The following is a 13,782-nucleotide window of genomic DNA, read 5'->3' on the forward strand; positions in this document are numbered from 1 at the left end:
ATGGTATTTAAATCCCTAATCACCCACTTTTAGTCTAATGTAATATTTCTTAACCTACGATCCTGCCCTTTGTAACTTTAAAATACTCTCTGGACTTGATCTTTATAACGGGGTTAAATTCGAAGACCTTCTATCTTACAAGTTTGTTTTTCATTTAAAAAAAAAAACTTTTACTTAGTAACCTATTTAAGTTAAATGTTGAAATGTATTACGATTGGTTTTAGTTGAAAAAGTAAAATACTAAACTCTCTTATCTATATGGTATGCGTTATAAAACCGATGCAACGTATTAAATAAATAGAACACTCTCACACGAACCCCAACTTAGATTGATTTACCGAAAATTCTTTAAAAAAGGAAATTAAAAAAAATTAATACTGAAACGAAGAAATAATAATTTATTAACTTTTCTTTTTATACGATTTCATTCATTTTTTATATACTTTGGAATTTTTTAAATTGGTTTGTATACATTTAAATTTTTTTTCCACGTTAATCAACAAATATTTTTCTTAAAATAAAATGTTTGGATTCTTCAACAGCATCAAAACAACACTTTTGTAGATTGTTTTTAATAGTATTAAAGTTACAAATCCGTAGAATGAATAATAAAGATTTATGAAAATCTGTTAACATTTGATTCGAATATCATATACGAGGTATGGCTATTAAATAACGAGACTAATGGTGCTACAGAAGAACTGCGCATGCGCCAAATTCGTATGACTGACAGCTGTAGAGCGTGAAGCCTTCTCTTTCGATTATTGCCATTCCAGTTTCTGTAGACATTTAGTCTGGCCGTTGCCTTTCGTTCGGATAACATTTCGTTTTTTTTTTTTGTCGAAAAAATTACAACTGTTTTATTAGAGTAAAGAATTGTCGTGAAATTTCATATGAACTTGGAAAAACCATTACTGAAACTTATCTTTTATTAAAAAAACTTATATGGCAATGAATTTTTTATCATGTGTCAGGTTTTTGAGTGGTTTAAGCGTTTTCAGGATGGTCGAGAAGACGTTAAAAATGATATTCGGCCGAGTCGCCCTTGCACGTCACAAACGGATAAAAATATTAAAAGAAAATTGATAATCTGATCCGATCTAACCGTCGGTTAACTATTCGTGCAATTGCTAAAACTGTAGGAATTGACAAAGAATGCGTAAGTCAACTTTTACGACCCGAATTGTGGAAGAATACGTCATGAGTTCTTCGTCAGGACAACGCACCGGCTTACTCTGCACTGTTTATCAAGACGATTCTAGCCGAGTATAAAATCCTAGTGTTAACCATTCGCCTTATTCGCCTGACCTGGCCCCATGTGACTTTTATCTGTTCCCCAAGGTCAAACCTGCATTAAAAGCAACAAGATTTCAGACCTTTGAAGCTGTGAAAGAAAATGCGGCATGCGTCTTGAAAGAGCTCAAAGAAGAGGACTTCCAGCACTGTTTCGAACAATGGAAAATTTGTATGGAGCGTTGTAGGGATAGAGGAGAGGTGTATATTGAAGGGGATACTAACTGAAGTATAAATTAAAAATAAAATATTTTACAGATTAGTCTCGTTACTTAATAGTCACACCTCGTATATCCTATCGGTAAGGTATCGGCAAAACGAAGGGAACGCTAACTTGTAACATTAAAGAATCTTTCGCACATAACATGTTCTTTATCATATAACAGTTATCTAAATATATTAAAATGAATGTTTGTCTATCTGTATGTCTCTTATGTCTTCCTAAACCGTTCATCCGATTGCGATGAAACTTTGGTAAGTTGTTGTGCGCGAAGGTCTCTAAATTAGTTTGGATCCGCTAGGTGGGCGCTGTGGTCGAGATGTTTTGAAAAAATTGTATTTACGGTCCGATTTGGCTCATATTCAGAATATGTGTTACTTACATGGAAAGAAATACCTCTACAAAAAATGGATCCGCTAGATGGCGCTGGGGTTGAGATATTTGGAAAAATTGTATTTATGGACCGATCTGGCTCATATTCAGAATACATATTAGTTATGCAAAAAGAGAAATTTTTGCAAAAACTATATCCGCTAGGTGGCGCCGGTGTCGAGATATTTACGAAACAAAGAAAGAAATATACTTCTTCTTCTATAGATATAAAGGCAATGTTCGTATGTGTGTCCGCTATAGACTAAAAAACAACTAGACCGATTTACGCTACTGGTCAGATTTAGAAGGAAAGAGGGAAAATGGGGAAAAGAAAAAAGAACAGGCAAATAGGGAAAAAGAGAAGAAGGGAAAAGGTAAAATGAGAAAAAAGTTGAAAGGGAAAAAGGGAATAAGAGATAAAGTGAAAGGTTAAATTTTATGAAGCTTCGTAATATTAATCTTTTTAATGTTTTACCAAACTTTCAATTGTATTCATTTAATATATATATATATATATATATATATATATATATATATATATATATATATATATACTCAAATCAATCAATACCAAGCATTGCCAGCTCTTCTAGTATAAATATATAACTGAGTTTGGAATATCTTAAAATCGCTTTCATTAAACCTACGTCATAATTGGAATATATACATTTTAATGAATTACGTAAAAATGGGTTCAGATTTTAGAAGCTGAAAACGCTTCATGCGCTTGATCTGGTTGATAGACCGTTAGGATAATAGAATTTGTTGGAGATACAAATTCTTGTAATTATTTTAGTTTTATTTTCAATTATTCAAATTTACGGATGCTTACGTTTGTTATTTAACTATGTTATCTTAAAGTTAATGTTTCATTTATTGTTGTTCTATTTACGTACCCGACTTGATTAATAGTACGAAGGCGATAGTAAATTGTGTAAATACACTGATGGAAATGTCTACCGAGGCATTTGCATCGGCGGCAACCTGACAGAGACCAAACTGATAAATGTGTTGTATTCTCAAGTTTAGAAGGTCTAAAAGATACCTCTAGAAAAGCCCATTAGGGCTATGAATGGAGGAGGGTGGTGTGGCGACAGAGAGCATTACAAGGCGGATGTCTTACCCTACGGTTGAGAAGATACGTATTAATTCTGTGTTTAACTGTATTCTCAGTCACTATAAAACATCAGGTTATTTCATAGTTACCAATTTTCTTATATTTATTCATATTAATTATATGTGTGTACTTGTTGAGGATTATCACTGGATGATCCAAGTTCAAGTAACAGTCTATCAGACGATAGATTATACTGGCAGCTTAATATGAAAGCGGATTATAAGTAAACAAATTCATAAAAAAATATATAAATAAAAGATATGTCGAAAATTAAATGTTTATTTATACAGCAGTAAAATACTTAAAACATAATAGTATAGAACTAAATAATGAATTAAATAAAATTGAACATATTGCTGTAACAAATGATTATTATGAAAATTTTGTAAATAAATTATACAACAAAGTAATAAATGAGGCACTTGGACTCCCTCATATCTTTGCAAAAAAGGCTGAGACCCGGTGTGAGTGCCCTACACAGAGTGTTCTCACTAAAGGAATTGGCGTCAAGACAGAGTCCCGGCTTCTAGTGCGGGGCGCAGGAATGACATAGTCGGACTTGGATACACCCCCCTAAGGGTTAGAGACAGGCAATGATAGGATCTAACCGGCGAGCTGACCTGTCGGACTAGACTTATGGCCGGCGTACGGGGAAGCTTGTTTGAGTAGAAAACTCTTTGGGCTGTGCTTTCCTTTGTTGTGGATCCGGCCGAAGGGTAGAGTGAAAAAAAAAAAACTAAATAAAAAAACAAACTGAATAATAAAAAATATATAAAAGAAAAAATTGTGTTAAAATTGAATATAATGTAAATTACAGAGAGTTTAATAAAATATTTAAATCATTTGAATTAAAAACAGCATATATAATAAAATAATAAATTATATATATATATGATAAAGATCCTTCTAAAACAACAAATATAATTTAGACAAACAAGGAGTGTATATACCTTAAAAAGCGAAAACTGATTTAAAATATATTGGTATAACTAATCGATCATCTTCAATTAGAATCAAAAAAACATATTAACTGTATATATAAAGAAAATAAAGACTGTTCTAACTTCGCGAAATACATTTTGGAATACATACATAATTATAATTTTATTGATGTATTAGAATATTCTAATGTTTTTTTTTTTATAAAACTAATATTTTACAGAAATTTTACATTTATTTATACAGTAACAAACTAAATTCCACGATAAACATTTAAACAAATTATAAACAATAATTAATGATTATTAAGTTGGCCAAACTGTTTCCATTTCATATTATAATAACAATTTTGATTCTTTTATCGAAAGAACGTGTTTTTACTTCTACGTATGACTGTTACTATACTTTTAGTACTAAAATTACTATACTTTTAGAAATATCACCAGCAATTGTTATAGATATCAATTTTAGTTTATTTTATTTTATTTTAAATGAATAGTTATATAAGATTTTTATAATTAATCAAGTGGTTATTCCTGAGGATGGGCGAAGGTCCGAAAGCGCTTGAATAGATTTAATTGATAAGCTGGCTCTCATTATTCTCTCATTTAACAGAAAAAAGTAATTAGATACTTCACGTAAATTCGGATTATGTACCGGGTGATTCAAAATGAGAGAAACAACTTTAAAAGTATATAAAAATTTATTTAGATAATTTACAGATTCGGTTGAGGTTTCATTTCATAGAAAAACACAAGTTTTGACTCGCGTAGTTCATTAGTATTGAAGTTGGCCACCGGCGCTGTCACCAGTGTTATTAAAAATGGATATATTTACTGGTGGGGAACGTGCTCGCTGTGTGTTTTAGTTTCGGAGATGAATCAACGTTTCACATCAGTGTCAAGATGAACAGCCATAACTGCCGAATAAGGGGTAGTAAAAGCCTTCACGAAACTTTGCAGCACATTCTTGATAGCCCTAAGATCATTGTTTTTTGTGTCCTAAGCAAAGAAATACTGTACGGTCGCCCGTTCTTCTTCCAGAAGGCAACCGCAAATGGTATCGTTTTTGGACGTACTTCAAAATTGTCTAATTCCTCAGTTAAGACCATGGACGCCATTACTATCAGCAACACGGGGCACCGCTTTACTACCGTCTAGAAATCCGAGATTTTCTTGATACTCGATTCTCAGGTTGATGGATCGGTTGTCAAGGTCCAATCGCATGGCCATCTCGCTTCCTAGATTTGATACCGCTAGATTTTTTCTTACAGAGTTTTATTAAAGATCGGGTTTATTCATCACCTTTTCCTGCTGATCTTCTTGAGCTCAGATTTCGAATTAACGCCGCAGCTGCTGAGGTAACGCCCGACTTGGTAACTACAGTCTGGAATTAAATCGACTTCATGTGGATGTATGTCGCGTTACATATGTAAGCCATGTCAAGCCAAAGTAAATGTTAGGTGACAAACTTGTGTTTTTCTATGAAATGAGATGTCAACCGAATCTGTAAAGTTATCTCAGTAAATTTATAAGCTTTAAAACTTGTGAAGTCTTTTTTGAATTACTCGGTGTTGTTTTTTGATAAGAGAATGAAAAACCGGGCTTTATTTTACAAGCAGCAATCAATAGTAACAGTAAACGAAGCTGTGTTACAACGTGGTTATTACAGTACTTCCTTCTCTATAGAAGTTAATGTAGCGTCTGTGGCTAAATTAAAAAAAAAAAATTACATGACAAATAACAATTCCTAATAATGATTAATTTTAGTTGTTCAAAAATATTTTTATTCAGCTTACTAAAACGAACATACCAGATGTTTTAATTTTTTTTAAATTGTATTAAAATATAAAATTTCATTCGAAACGAGTAGTTAAGCTTCAAATCCATCGGAAAAGATATAGCAAGACTAATAAGATCGTACAATTATTTTTTTTTTACATTAAAAATCCTTCCTTTTTAAAGCAAAATTATGCTAAATTATACTTTTTTTTTTCATTTTACTTTCTTGTACGAAGTAAAAAAGTACTGTGATCACGAAAATTTTGTCTTCAGATTTCAACGGAAATATCCATTTTGACCATCCCTGAATCAATTTAAACTAGGCTCAGCGAGACGTTTGTAGGTACGTACGGATTTATGTCGCATAACACAAAAACGATTAGCCGTAGGATGTTGAAATTTTGGATTTAGGATTGTTGTAACATCTAGTTGTGCACCTCCCTTTTTGACTGCAATCGACTAGATCAAGTGTACAAAAAAAACCCAAAAATAGAATTTTTGACTTTTTCTTAAGTTCAGTAATAAGCCCTCATTGAGAGCTTTTCAACGATATTCATATGTGGTACTTATTTTCATTGGTTCCACAGTTATAGTCAAATAAAGTTTTCATTAATGAAATATTTAGATCTTAAAAGTGTAAGACACATCGGTTTGAATCCGATTTCATATACATTTTTGTTATTTTAACTTTTTTTAAAAATTTAAATATATTTATTTATCAATAATTATTATCCTCCGATTGTAAAAAAAAAATACAATATATAATAATTCAATAATAACAATAAAAAAAAAAAAGAAAAATTATTAGTGAAATAAAATTTTATGTACTTCTCATTTTACTTCAAACATTTTAACGGAGGTTAATAATTATTAATAAATCAATATATTTAAATGTAAAAAAATATATATACATGAAGTCGGATTCGAACCGATGTGTGCAATGGTATAGATCCGACATGTTCTCATTTATACAACTACTTAACTGGCGTGATATAAAATTAATATATAAACTAATATAAAATGCTGATACGGACAGTACAAAATAATGTGATACAATGTAGTGTCCACTACAGTGCAATTGTGTAACTGTCAACTTTATTAAAGAATTGGACGACCGTATCTCACTTTCAAAAGAAATAAGTTTAAATGAATTGCAGCAAAAAATGTATGTATGTATTTTAATAGGCGTACGGAAAACTCATGTGGTGTCCACATCAAATTCTTTTAACGGTGGATAAATAGATTTTAATATGGTGAAATAATAATCAATATTTTTAATATTGTGTATCCTTTAATTCTTGCAAGTGTCATAGCTTCATGATATTAATATAAAATCTAAAATAAAATCTTTTAATCAGATTAAAATCAGATAAAACAGGTGATAATATTTTATAATTGAAACGGTTATTTTAACAAGTGGAAAAGGGAATTTATTGTGAATTATTGAATGGTATCGTAACAAGTAGTGAAAAGAAAAAAGTAGAAACAGAATAAGATAACGGATCAAGCCTACTTTAACGTTTTGTATTTGGACGTAGAATGTAAATTGGAAATTCCTTTAAAGTGAAACGAAAGTAGAGTAAATTGGAAATGGTTTATCGATTTTACTCGTATAATATATTTAAAAAAAACAGTATTATATTCACTTTTAATTATAAATTCTTTTTGAAATATTCTTTTTATAATTTTTAATTAATTATTTGATGAAATTTTTATATATGTCGTATACTTAAATATATATATACTACCAGATCCGGCAATGCTTCGCTATTACTAGATTTGAATATATGTAAGTAGATTAAATGAACGCAATTGAAAGTTTGATAAAACATTAACAAAATGAACGTTACGGAACTTCAAAAAATTTTATCTTTCCCATTTATCCTTTCTCCCTTTTCCCCATATTCCTTTTTACCGTATTCCTTTTCCATTTACCTTTCCGTCTCTCATTTCTCTTTCCCTTCCCCTTTCTCTTTTTTCTTTTTCGATTTTTCCCTTTTCCAATTTTTCCCTTTCGTCCTTTTCCCCGGGCGTGAATAGGTCCAGTAGTTTTTAGTCTACAGCGGACATATATAGCGAAAACATTGAAATGGAATCGTAAAATATTTAGTATAGCGCGTGTTGCTTTTACGTCCAACAGATAGCGCTGTTTTTAAAAAATAACATGTTTTTACCTGTCACAGGTGTGACATCTTAAATACTAGGTATTTCCCGGTCAGGCATTTTCACACGCTACAAATCATTCATCTCATCCTCTGAAGCATGCCTAACGGTGGACCCGGAGATACAAAAAAAAAAAAAAAAAAAAAGTAGGTATATAAAAACAAGGGTAAATATACTTTATTTTTAATAGCAAGTGACAAACGAAGAGAAATACGAAAAAAAGTTTAAGAATAAAAATTAAAAGAGAGTAAAAACAAAAAAAAGGAATATATATTTTTTAGACGTAAGGAATAAATTTTAAGAAACATTTTTCTAAAAATATTTATATATAGGTTAAACTTAACAAATTTTCTTAAGTAAAAAAGTTTTCTTTAAATCTAACACCCCCTTTAATAAATACTAGAATAACAAAAAGAGAATTTTCAAAAACCTTTCTTCAGTTTAGGTACGGGGTCTATAATTTAAAAATATTGTAGACTACTATTGATACTACTATTATAGATGAAGTATAAACTTTCAAAAAATTTTGAAAATTATTTACACCGAAGGGAGGCACAGAATAAGAACAAAAAACATATTTCAATTTTAAGAGGTGGGGGGTTGATATTTTGGAAAAATGTTTTGATTTATTTATTGTAGGTTTTTGTAAAGTTTTCTGAAAATGCGTCTGAAGAAAATCTAAACTGGTATAGTCGCCATATTCCCCACCCTTAACGTATTTTGAAAAAAAGTTGATACGATTAATGTTCCATATATAGAAATATTTAAGCCAAATTTGAAGAAAATGAGTTGGGTAAATCCTGAGACAAGGCCAAAAACAATGCGATGCACATACGTACTTACGTACGCACAAATGAGCATTCATTTTTTTTTTTTTTTTTTTTTTTTGCTCTAGATAAACCATCTATAAACGATAAAAGTACCATAAAAGTAAAAATTTACAAAACACCTGATACACTATTTTTAAAATGATCACCATTATCTATTCTTGCTAAATCGATGGGAAAGTTAAAAGAACAATATTTTTAAAATAATTCTTACTTTCCAGAAATGTTTGTTAATACTATTAAATAACTTGAACGAATATAAGGTTTTTTTTCTTAAGTCTAAGTTGAAACCTTTAATCAAAAAAAAAACAATTTTGTTTGAATATATTTCTTAACCCATCGGGTGGTCTATTGGTTAAATCATTGATTCTCAAACTTTTCACCCACCGCCCACATTGAGAATCAAACATTTTCTAGCGTCCCCCAAAATTTTTAAACTTGCCATCAGTTAAAAATAATAATTGCAATTCCTGCTTTTAAGATGCTCTCTTAAACACTGCAATTGCAATTGTCGTTTTTAAACGTGGTATATCCTATTTCTGAGTTGAAACTTGCATTTTTACTTTACATTTTTGTTTGAAGTATCAGGAAAATATAATTTTTGTTCCTTTCTTTAATCAGCGATCGCCTTTCTAGACCGCCTGAACGCCCCCCAATTTTCTGTGGGTCTTTTACCACCCCCCCTGAAGATCTCCAGCGCTCAAAAGGGGGCGTTATCGCCCACTTTGAAAACGAATGGGTTAAATCTTTATCTCAAATCATCTGTTTAACGACTGTTTTTCGGAATCGAAAGTTCTGAGGTTCAAATCGTAGTAAATATTAATTACTTTTTATACGGATATGAATACTAGACAGTGGATAAAGATGTGCTATGATAGTTGGGGATCGGTTAATTCCATATCTCGGGAATGGTCGGCCTGCGCTTGTACAAGATTACACTTGATTTACACGTTATACAAATCAACTCATTGAGACATGGGGTTACTTATTGTTCAAAAGTTGAAACAGATTGTAACGTACACATTATGAATAGAAAATAAAAATATACTTTTCATAATTATTAAAATAAATCTTGGCCTTTCAGCCAGAGATCCCGAGTTCGAACCACGATTAGACAAGTCATTTTCCATACGCTACAAAATTTCATTTTCATATTCCCAGGCCCAAGTTTCAAGATTTGTGGCGAAATCATCAAGAAAAAAAATCAATTTCCTTAAATAAAGTAGTTGGTTTTTAAATATTTTGAATTTATTCTGTAATATTGGCACATTTACTTCCAGCTCTTACAAATAACGGGTGCTTATTTTAATTGTACTAATTCGATTATAACCGCAACTCGTTATTAAACGAATATCTGTCATACCACAGCCAAACAGGAGATCTTATAACGGTATGGCGTTCGTTATGACGGTCATAGTGTGTTATCTTCTCTCTCTTTTTTTTCTATAAATTGTATTCCTTTCACACAAAATCAATCAATTATAAATTTATTAAAATATTATATTTTCATTACAATTATTAATTGGATTTTACTTGTGGTAAAATTTTGAGTAATAAGCCAGATTACGTTTTGTGGTAATTATCGTTATAGTATAAGCTAATATAGTTTAAAGAAAAGTGAAAATTTTATTTTTATTTTTATTTTATCATCAGTTATAGAATAGGATTAACCTATCAGATAGCAGATCTTTCCTTTTAGTTTGAGGCTTAATTTGAAATTCTTTCTATTCAACCACATTGGGGGTGAGATATGATAAAATCTATAACATATAAGTATCTCTATTTTTTCATTGCATATTTTCGTCTCATGTTTTGGCTAGAAACGTTTTAGGATTGAGCTAGTCAAGATTATAGTTGTTCTATTTTGATATAATTTATTTATCAAAATATTAGATTTCATACGAAAGGTACCTATTGTAATGGGTATAATGATTTGATTTCCGGAAAATTTCAACATATCTTCGCGTTTCACATCCACCAGACCCTAAAACCACCGTCAGCTCAAAAGTTTATGTATATATATATTTTTTACTTTCTTGTGGACACGCCAATCACTTTCAAATTGTACCTTAAAAATAACTAGTCCCAAAATCTTGATCGACCATGGGGTGGAAATGGGGGACTTTTTCGAAAAAAATCGCTATAACTTTCTTATTAAATAAAATATGGGATTCGTCTAAAGTTCCCACTATTCATTGGATAAGGGCCTAAAACTGATCTAAGTAAAGGATTCTATAGGAAAGCTTGTAGAATCCTTCATGGATTATCATTTTTTCTATATTATCCACCCGTAGTAACACTGTAATGATTTAATTACAAAACAGTTTTGGGTAAACAACTGGTAATCCCCCCAAAAAATCAAATAAATCTAAAATTACGTACGTATCTAACTTTTTTCAATGTTGACTCATACATTAAATCTACCGTAGTGAAATTTTATAAAACTCATCGGATTACGTTGAAATTAAAAAATAATATTAATAAATAAAAACCTTTAATTTATATATTATTCCTGGGAACCTACATGTAAATTAATTAACCAACAGTATTAATATATTTGTTTGGTTGTGGTTTAGATTAAACTATGTCATACTGAATCATACTAATATTAGAGCATTGGATTATACGTATTAAAAGGATGTGAAACTATAATAAATCGACTTTAATATAAAAAATATCCATTTAAACTTGTTTAAAGATTAAAGATTTTTTAAATATCTTATTTTTTTAATTATAAAAAAATATATTTTTTAAAGTTTAAATTTTAAATATCTACTAAAATAAGGGTTTTTAGTTTCAATCTAGCTTAATTTTAAATTAAAAATTTATTAATTTATTATTATTATTATTATTATTATTATTATTATTATAATCAATCATATCCATCATTATTAAGTTTTATTTTTTTTGTGTAAATATGTGAACATAAGCAATAAAATAAATGTGTTTTCAGGAAAACATGGATAATACTAGTACGTATACAATAGATAAGAAAAGGTTGCAACTAAAGAAAACTATAAACAATATATCACTGTATAAAAAGGCATCCATCTTAAATTTGGCTTCAATCCAAATGTCCAAAATAAAGTATGTACTTTTACGATCCTACCCAAAAATGAATAAAAAAAATTGTTTAACCAGGACATAATTTAAATATATAAAAGATATATAATAGGAAGGTATAATTATTATAAGGATCGTGAATTATATCAAACAAATATTTTACCTTAAGGTCTGATATTAAAAATTTATTATGAATAAATATTATATAATCTACTAAAACATAATTCATCGTAAGTTAGCTACAGATGTCCCGCTTATCTGAAATATTATATTATTTAGTTTTTTATCTATGTAATATTTTTACATTAAAAAATAAAGGATTAACATTGCTGTAAGAAAATTTCTCATATTTGAGATTTAATTTATCTCGTAAATAAGAATATTAGATAAAGAAAGATTTATATAAACAAAAACAAAATTGCAAATAGAAAAAATTACACGTTGTAAAAAACCTCACAATAACATAAAAAGTTAACGAAATAAAACATTGCAAATGTTTTGCGTAAATTTAATTTCTGAATTAAAACTTTTTCATTACTAAATATATGAACATATATTAAAATTATAATCTGTTTTTTGTAAAACAAAACAGATTAAGAAGAATTTTCAAAGCAGTAATAACTCTTAAAAAAAATTTAATAAAACTTTTTTTAGAACAGATTGTGATTACTGGATAATACCATAATCATTTGCCTAATCTAAAATAATATTTTATTATTCTTTAGAGTAATTTCATAATTGATATACGGGTCATCTGATAAAGATTTTGATACTTTTTTGTTTCTCCCCCCCAAAAAAAAATTTTGAAAAAGTTTTTCAACTGGAAATAGCTCAAAATAGCAGGAAACATTGATATTAAAAATAACCAGGTTGGAGAAATAACCCGATAACCCGATATAATCATTTATATTATATGACAAACTCTAAATAGCAGGAAATACTAATATTAATAAACCAAATATTAGGAAATTTTTCACCTAAAAATAACTTAAAATAGCAGAAAATACTGATATTAACAGTAACCAGGCTGGAGAAATAACCCAATTGATCGTTATTGTGCTTCTTAACAATCCTCATTAGTCAGTTTACAGAAGTGGTAACTAATCACGGCTGGTTCCAAAAAGATGATGCCACAGCGCACACAGCTAACAGGTCGATGATTTTTTTACGAAATGTCTTTGATTAACAAATCTTTGCGAGGGATTTGTGGCCTGCATGATCGCCCGATCTCACTCCTCCACATTACTTTCTATGGGGGGCATCGAAACAGATCACATACGATTGATTAAGTAAAAACCGAAATACGGCATACGTACGAAACATTCTAGCACATCAGCTGATTAAGTGTTTGATAACAAATTGAAACGTGTACAATTTTGTATTGATGTTGGAGGAGGTAATTTACAACACCTTTTATAAACTATTCCAGTTATTGTAATATCTGTTTCTATAAAATAATGAATTAAGAATACAAAGTAGTAATTATGAAAGTTTCGTCAAATCAATTGAATAAATCCAGTGCACAGCAATTTTCCGAACGCTTTGTATGTCTAATGCCTTGTGTTACTCTATTATAAGTAGACTTAAGAGTAACCCGCCGGTTGGTCTAGAGGTGAACGCGTCTTCGGAAATCAGCTGATTTCGAAATCGAGAGTTCTAAGGTTCAAATCCTGGTAAAGGCAGTTACTTTTATAGGGATATTAATGCTAGATCGTGGATACCGGTGTTTTTTGGTGGTTGGGTTTCAATTAACCACATATCTCAGAAATTGTCGACCTGGGACTGTACAAGACTATAATTCATTTACACTCATACATATCATCCTTTGAAGTAATACTTGACGGGGATTCCCGGAGTCTAAACAGGAAAAAATTTTTTTTTAAATGGACATACGAGTGCCAGAGAATGTGAGAAATCGGAGAATTAGCTAAAATCGTATTTGTCAAACCTATCGTGATAACGTAATCTAATTAAATTCAAATTCTACCCAATTCCCGAGTTATTACA

General features: G+C 29.9%; 1 protein-coding gene across 4 annotated transcripts in view; it reads right to left on the minus strand.

The window, feature by feature from the left end:
* Scp2 (Sarcoplasmic calcium-binding protein 2) overlaps positions 1–13,782 on the minus strand; it is an 869,372-nt gene that overhangs the window by 591,392 nt on the left and 264,198 nt on the right. The gene's annotated exons all lie outside the window — the stretch shown is intronic.

The sequence above is a fragment of the Lycorma delicatula genome, chromosome 9 (assembly GCF_047948215.1).
Source record: "Lycorma delicatula isolate Av1 chromosome 9, ASM4794821v1, whole genome shotgun sequence".
Lineage (NCBI taxonomy): Eukaryota > Metazoa > Arthropoda > Insecta > Hemiptera > Fulgoridae > Lycorma > Lycorma delicatula.